The sequence below is a fragment of the Salmo salar genome, chromosome 21 (assembly GCF_965601325.2).
Source record: "Salmo salar chromosome 21, fSalSal1, whole genome shotgun sequence".
Classification (NCBI taxonomy): Eukaryota; Metazoa; Chordata; class Actinopteri; order Salmoniformes; family Salmonidae; genus Salmo; species Salmo salar.
The window spans coordinates 38,758,204-38,766,691 of NC_138311.1; positions in this window are offsets into that span (position 1 = coordinate 38,758,204).

Below are 8,488 nucleotides of genomic sequence, written 5' to 3' on the forward strand. Positions count from 1 at the left end.
CATTTCCAACTGTGTTACTGGGAAAATAGTTCAGCAATGTGAATAATGTCGTTGGAATTAATGAATAATATCACAGTTGGTATTTGAATTCACAGCCTAAATGTTAAAGTATTGCCTAAATGTATTCTCCTCAGGTCTAGGCTGAATTCATCCTTTCTGGACCTGCATTTACTTGAGGTGGTTAGATCAATTCCACATGGACACACAATCCTCACAGTCTATTTGTTCAGTGCCAGGAGTGTGTGTTCCTTCAAGTCTCTCAATCATTTAAAACTGCTTCAATCATTTAAGACAGTTTCTACCTCCGCCATTGAGATTTCCTGTTCTCTCTCTCTCTCTCTCTCTCTCTCTCTCTCTCTCTCTCTCTCTCTCTCTCTCTCTCTCTCTCTCTCTCTCTCTCTCTCTCTGAATGTTTTGCTCAGTCTGGCATGTTGGCCGGTAACACACTCTGCATTACAAAAGAGTTGTTCATTATGCTCTGCGTGAGATGGAATCAGATAGTGTCTTCAATGCAATTAATTTGTGATTATTGTACGTGTTGAATCATACATGTATTACTGGTCCCTGGGGACTGATGTTTAAAGACTGTCAAAGGCTCTCTTCTCTGAGTGATTTGATAATTAGGTCCAAATTAGTACACACATTAGTGGTCAGAGCATTGGGCCAGGAACAGAAAGGTAGCTGGATCGAATCCCAGAGCTGACAAGGTAAAAATATGTCGTTCTGCCCCTGAGCATGGCAGTTAACCCATTGTTCACCAGGCGCCGAAGACGGAGATGTTGGTTAAGGCAGCCCCCCGCACCTCTCTGATTCAGAGACAGTACATCATATGACATCCCTATACCACCACATATTCACAACACAAAATGTTCAATACCATCATAAAACAATATCACAATGTGTGTGTGTGCATTTGTTTGTACCTTTGTGTGTGTCTCTTCACAGTCCCTGTTGTTCCATAAGGTGTATTTTTACCTGCTTTTTAAATGTAATTATACTGCATGCATTAGTTAGCTGATGTGGAATAGAGTTCCATGTAGTCATGGCTCTATGTAGTAATGTGTGCCTCCCATTGTCTGTTCAGGACTTGGGGACTGTGAAGAGACCTCTGGTGGCATGTCTTGAGGGGTATGCATGGGTGTCCGAGCTGTGTGCTAGTATTTTAAACAGACAGCTCGGTACATTCACCTTGTCAACACCTCTTACAAAAACAAGTAATGATTAAGTCGAACTCTCTTCCACTTGGAGCCATGAGAGATTGACGTGCATGTAATTAATTCTACATAGTAGACTTGCATATCTGGGGGAATAGAATGTGTGGAAAAATGGATTGTACTGGGTTTGTGGCTGTCTAGATCCCTGCTGTTTGTTGTTTTCAATCTTCTCTGAGACCTGCCCTTTCTGGAACGGCAAGGGGTAACAGCAAAACTTACGTTGCTAGCTACCATGACAAAGACCAAAGCCGGCGGGAGTACCGTTGAGGACAGTGGTGTCTCTCTATCACACGTGAAGTAACTTTTAAACAAACAAAAAGAGTTCTACAAGCAGTTGTTATAACAACAAGAAAATAGCTTAAAAGGTTTTGTCCAAATACTGGTGGATTCAACTAATAAAAGAATGGATGACCTGACCAGAGAGGTGCAGGACCTGAAGAACAGTTTGCAGTAATCCCAGGGTCAGCGCGATGAGTTTAAACAGGAGAACGGCAAGATGACAACAATCTGTAAGTCATTGAGAGAGGACATCAGTTCTGTGTGATAACAATGACGGATAAATCAGGCTATCAAGGAGGTGACAGGACCAGGCCGATAGTGGTCAAGTTCCTGAGGTTCAAGGACAAGGTAGCTGTTCTGGAAAGAGCTAAGAACTTGAGAGGAATGTATATCTTTCTCAACAAAGACTATCTTGAAGCTGTGCGCCAGAAGAAGAGAGAACTTATTACAGCGATGAAAGCTACCAGAGCACGTGGGGTCATTGATTACATCCACTATGACAGGCTCATTTGCCACCCTCCCTCCATGAAGCCTGGAAGGGATGAGAGAGCCAAGCCTATGGGTTCATAGCTTCAACCCCGCAGCAGCACACACACACACCAATATATTAATGGACTGCTGAATGTATATTTTTTTTCTCTTGCTTTGTTTGCACATTTCCATTTTATAATCTACCCAGGAAAGGGCTGAAAATAGGTTCATGAAATCAATAACTTTCTAACATCAGATACCATTCATATATTGGCAATTTCTGAGACTTGCTTAGATAATTCATTTGATGACACAGCAGTAGCAATACAAGGATATAATATCTATAGAAGAGACAGAAATGCTTATGGGGGAGGTGTTGCTGTATATATTCAGAGCTATATCCCTGTAATGCTTAGAGAATATATTATGTCAAGTGTTATTGAAGTATTGTGGTTGCAGATTCACTTGGCAAATCTAAAACATTGTCTTTTGGGGTGTTGCTATAGGCCACCAAGTGCTAACAGTAAGTATCTAAATAATATATGCGAAATGCTTGATAGTGTATGTGATGTAAACAGAGAGGTCTACTTTCTTGGGGACCTGAATAGTGACTGCTTTTCATCAAGTTGCCCACTCAAGAGGAAGCTTCTCACTGTAACCAGTGCTTGTAATCTGATTATGGTTATTAATCCACCAACCAAGGTGTTTACAAACACTACAGGAACAAGATCATCCACATGTGTCGATCACATTTTTACTAATACTGTAGAACTTTGTTCTAAAGCTGTATCCGTACCCATTGGACCCAGTGATCACAATAGTGGCTATACCCAGGAAAGCCGAAGTTCCAAATGGTGGGCATAAAATAGTGTATAAGAGATCATACAAAAGATTTTGCTGTGACTCTTATGTGGATGATGTTAAACATATTTGTTGGTCTGATGTGATTAATAAGGAGCATCCAGACGCTGCACTTGATAGATTTATGAAATTGCTTCTTCCAATTAGTCATAAACATGCACCTGTTAAGAAACTGACTGTCAGAACTGTTAAGAATCCATGGATTGATGAGGAATTGAAAAACTGTATGGTTGAAAGAGATGGGGCAAAAGGAGTGGCTAATAAGTCTGGCTGCACATCTGACTGGCTGACTTACTGTACATTGAGAAATTATGCGTCTAAACTCAACAAAAAAAATTATAAACTGTATTATGAAGCCAAGATCAATAATATAAAGAATGATGGAAAATTATGGGCAGAATTTTTTTTTTAACTGCTTCTTTCATCGAATCTGTCACGACTTCTGCCGAAGTCGGTCCCTCTCCTTGTTCGGGCGGCGTTCGGCGGGCGACGTCACCAGCTTTCTAGCCACCGCCGATCCACTTTTCATTTTCCATTTGTTCTGTCTTTGTCTTACACACCTGGCTTCACTCAACCAATTACGTGTTTATTATTTAACCCTCTGTTCCCCATGTTGTGTTTGTGAGTGATTGTTTATTGTAATTTGGTCCGTCTTTGTGGGCTCGTGTTGTTACTTTGTATATTTGTCTTTTTGAGTAAAGTACATTGATTACTCATATCTGCTGTCCTGCGGCTGACTCTCTACACCAGCTACACACAGGACCCTTACAGAATCAGATGGGTTATTCATCACAAAACCATTTCATCATTATTTTAACAAAGAGTTTCAGTCGGTTTTGGAATGTGTGGTCAGTAATAAACCAGTCCTGAACATCTCTTATACTAAGAGAATTGTATTTGGTACAAATCATTCCCTAAGTTCTAGACCTCAGCTGAATCTGGTAGTGAATGGTGTGGCTGTTGAACAAGTTGAGGAGACAAAATTACCTGGCGTTACCTTAGATTGTAAACTGTAATGGTCAAAGCATACAGATTCAATGGTTGTAAAGATGGGGAGAGGTCTGTCCATAAAAAAGAAATGCTCTGCTTTCTTGACACCACACTCCAAAAAGCAAGTTTTGCAGGCTCTAGTTTTGTTTTATCTTGATTATTGTCCAGTCGTGTGGTCGAGTGCTGCAAGGAAAGACCTAGTTAAGCTGCAGCTGGCCCAGAACAGAGCGGAATGTCTTGCTCTTCATTGTAAGCAGAGGGCTTATATAAATTTGAAGTCAGAAGTTTACATACACTTAGGAGTCATTAAAACTCGTTTTTCAACCACTCCACAAATTTCTTGTAAACAAACTATAGTTTTGGCAAGTCGGTTAGGACATCTACTTTGTGCATGACACAAGTAATTTTTCCAACAATTGTTTACGGACAGATTATTTCACATATAATTCACTGTATCACAATTCCAGTCGGTCAGAAGCTAAGTTGACTGTGCCTTTAAACAGTTTGGTAAATTCTAGAAAATGATGTCATGGCTTTAGAAGCTTCTGATAGGCTAATTGACATCATTTGAGTCAATTGGAGTTGTACCTGTGGATCTATTTCAAGGCCTACCTTCAAACGCAGTGCCTCATTGCTTGACATCATGGGAAAATCAAAAGAAATCAGCCAAGACCTCAAAAGAAAATTGTAGACCTCCACAAGTCTGGTTCATCCTTGGGAGCAATTTCCAAACAACTGAAGGTACCACATTGATCTGCACAAACAATAGTACGCAAGTATAAACCCCAAATCAATCCCAGAACAACAGCAAAGGACCTTGTGAAGATGCTGACGGAAACCGGTACAAAGTGTCTATATCCACAGTAAAACGAGTCCTATATCAACATAACCTGAAAGGCCGCTCAGCAAGGAAGAAACCTTTGCTACAAAACCGTCAGAAAAAAACCCAGACTACAGTTTGCAACTGCACATGGGGACAAAGATCATACTTTTTGGAGAAATGTCCTCTGGTCTGATGAAACAAAAATAGAACTGTTTGGCCATAATGACCATCATTATGTTTGGAGGAAAAAGGGGGGGCTTGTAAGCTGAAGAACACCATCCCAACCGTGAAGCACGGGGGTGGCAGCATCATGTTGTGGGGGTGCTTTGCTGCAGGAGGGACTGGTACACTTCATGAAATAGATGGCATCATGAGGTTGGAAAATTATGTGGATATATTGAAGCAACATCTCAAGACATCAGTCAGGAAGTTGAAGCTTAGTCGGAAAATGGGTCTTCCAAATGGACAATGACCCCAAGCATACCTTCAAAGTTGTGGCAAAATGGCTTAAGGACAACAACGTCAAGGTATTGGAGTGGCCATCACAAAGCCCTGACCTCAATCCTAAAGAACATTTTTGGGCAGAACTGAAAATGCGTGTTGCGAGCAAGAAGGCCTACAAACCTGACTAAGTTACACCAGCTCTGTCAGGAGGAATGGGCCAAAATTCACCCAACTTATTGTGGGAAGCTTGTTGAAGGCTACCAGAAATGTTTGAACCTAGTTAAACAATTTAAAGGCAATGCTACCAAATACTAATTGAGTGTATGTCAACTTCTGACCCACTGGGAATGTGATGAAAGTAATTCAAGCTGAAATAAATCATTCTCTCTGCTATTATTCTGACATTTCACATTCTTAAAATAAAGTGGTGATCCTAACTGACGTAAAACAGGGGATTTTTACTAGGATTAAATATCAGGAATTGTGAAAAACTGAGTTTAAATGTATTTGGCTAAGGTGTATGTAAACTTCTGACTTCAACTGTAAATACTATGCATGCCAGTCTCTCTTGGCTAAGAGTTGAGGAGAGACTGACTGTATTACTTCTTTTTTTAAACCTCCTGTTGTGTTCGTTTCATGTTAATTAATTCTGTGTTCCCGGTTCAAAATGACTGCCCCATTATAGCTGATTATAAATTCATAATAATACATATTTTATCACCTAATGTTGTGTTAGATCTTTTTATCAACTTAAGTTCTTGTGAACATTATAAGTCCTGAACTTCTATTTGCTATTTATGGCCTGTAGGCCTCAGTGACCTGAGCTCATACAACTTGTTTTTTTAGTAAAAGAAAGCATAATGTATGGACTATTTTGACTATAGCAAATACTCAGATAAAACATAGTGTGCTATTTATCACAGACTACTTTGTGTCAAAGTTTAACAAGGACATTTGTTTTGAAACTATTTCACATTTTTAAATAGTGCCAGGATTTTATGTCATCAACCCGGGATATGGCGTATCTCGTTGGCCCTGGGATCATCCTGATAACATTTTCGGCCGACAGCCGACCTCTCCTCTCAGGTGGGGATGAAGACCAGGACGAATTCCCATTCTTTGACCGGAATGTAACAACAACCTCAGCAGGGCCCTCTTCCTCATCACTGGTTGTCTCTTGGTCTGGATCATATTCTGTGTTGTCTTCAATGTCTGATACTTCCTCCTCTAATGCATCTTCACTGTCAGTTTCCTGGCCTCTCTCCTCCTCACCAGTGTCATGATCAAAGATAAGATCAAGAGCCTCACATACAGTATATCGTTTGGTCATTGTGCTGCCACAGAATTAATTGTGAGCAAGGCCTCAAAAAGCTTTATATACCAGAGCTGCGAGAAAAGTTCTATATATTATTGAAACAAAGTTGCGATTGTTTGTGAGAATGCCAACAGGTGTGGTTCCCGTGGGGGAAAGATTCTATTGGGGAAAGGTTCCCGTGGGGGTTGCCATGGAAGCCAAGAAGAGAAGTGAGGTGTGTGTGTGCCTGTGTGTGTGTGCTCAAACACATGCATGTGGGGGTCTGGGAGAGGAATTGTGTCCATCTGATGAATGGGCATGTGGCTGAACTCAATTTTATACACTAATTGTAGACTCACCCATTCATTTCTAATGAACGGTCATTTTTGACCGGGAACACCACAGGTGTACAAAAGTTAAATAAAACACCCAACATATTATGAAAATCATCAAAATGTATTTTGTGTGTTCAGAAGCCGTGTGTGGACAAGTAATGGAACCTTATGACAATCAGATTAAATAAACTACATTTTTCAGAGAGAAAACTTGTATATCGGTCCAATTCGACTGGAAACCAGCAGGGGGGTTAAAAGAAACATTACGGTTTTGAAAATCGCAAATTGTTTGCATAGTCAACTTACACACAGCTCTGACAGACAAACTTACCACACCAGACATTCCAACACGGGTCTTTTCACAGTCCCCAAATCCAGAACAAATTCAAGAAAGCGTACTGTGTTACAGTGCCATGCATATCTATTCATCCCCATTGGCATTACAACCTGTAATTTAAATTGATTTTTATTTGGATTTCATGTAATGCACATACACAAATAGTCAAAATTGGTGAAAAAAAGGAAAAGTGGTGCATGCATATGTATTCACCCCATGTGATATGAAGCCCTTAAATAAGATCTGGTGCAACAAATTACCTTCAGAAGTCACATAATTAGTTGTGTGCAATCTAAGTGTCACATGATCTGTCACATGATCTCAGTATATATTCACCTGTTCTGAAAGGCCCCAGAGTCTGCAACACCACTAAGCAAGGGGCACCATCAAGTAAGTGACACCATGAAGACCAGGAGCTCTCCAAACATGTCAGGGACAAAGTTGTTGAGAAGTACAGATCAGTATTGGGTTATAAGAATATCCAAAACTTTGAACATCCCACGGAGCACCATTAAATCCATTATTAAAAAATGGAAACAATATGCCACCACAACAAACCTGCCAAGAGAGGGCCGCCCACCAAAACTCATAGACCAGGCAAGCAGGGCATTAATCAGAGAGGCAACAAAGAGACCAAAGATAACACTGAAGGAGCTGCAAAGCTCCACAGCGGAGATTGGAGTATCTCTCCATAGGAACATTTTAAGCCGTACACTCCACAGAGCTGGGCTTTACAGAAGAGTGGCCAGAAAAAAAGCCATTACTTAAAGAAAAAAATAAGCAAACATGTTTGGTGTTCGCCAAAAGGCATTTGGGAGACGCCAAACACATGGAAGAAGGTACTCTAGTCAGATGAAACTAAAATTGAGCTTTTTCGCCATCAAGGAAAACTCCATGTCTGGTGCAAACCAAACACCTCTCATCACCCCAAGAACATCATCCCCACACTGAAGCATGGTGGTGGCAGCATCATGCTGTGGGGATGTTTTTCCTCTTCCTTCTTGAGGAAAACCTGTTTGTCTTCCAGAGATTTAAGCTGGGATGGAGGTTTACCTTCCAGCAGGACAATGTCCCTAAGTATACTGCTAAAGCAATACTCTAGTGTTTTAAGGGTAAATATTTAAATGTATTGGAATTGCCTAGTCAAAGCCAAGACCTCAATCCAATTGAGAATCTGTGGTATGGCTTAAAGATTGCTGTACACCAGCAGAACCCATCCAACTTGAAGGAGCTGGAGCAGTTTTGCCTTTTGAAGAATGGCCAGAAATCTCAGTGGCTAGGTATACCAAGCTTATAGAGGCATGCCCCAAGAGACTTGCAGCTGTAATTGTGTAATGCCCTTGCCATAGAGAGGGTTTTTTTGTTCTTTATTTTGGTTAGGCCAGGGTGTTACATTGGGTGGGCGTTCTATGTTTTGTTTGTATGTGTTTGCATTTCTTT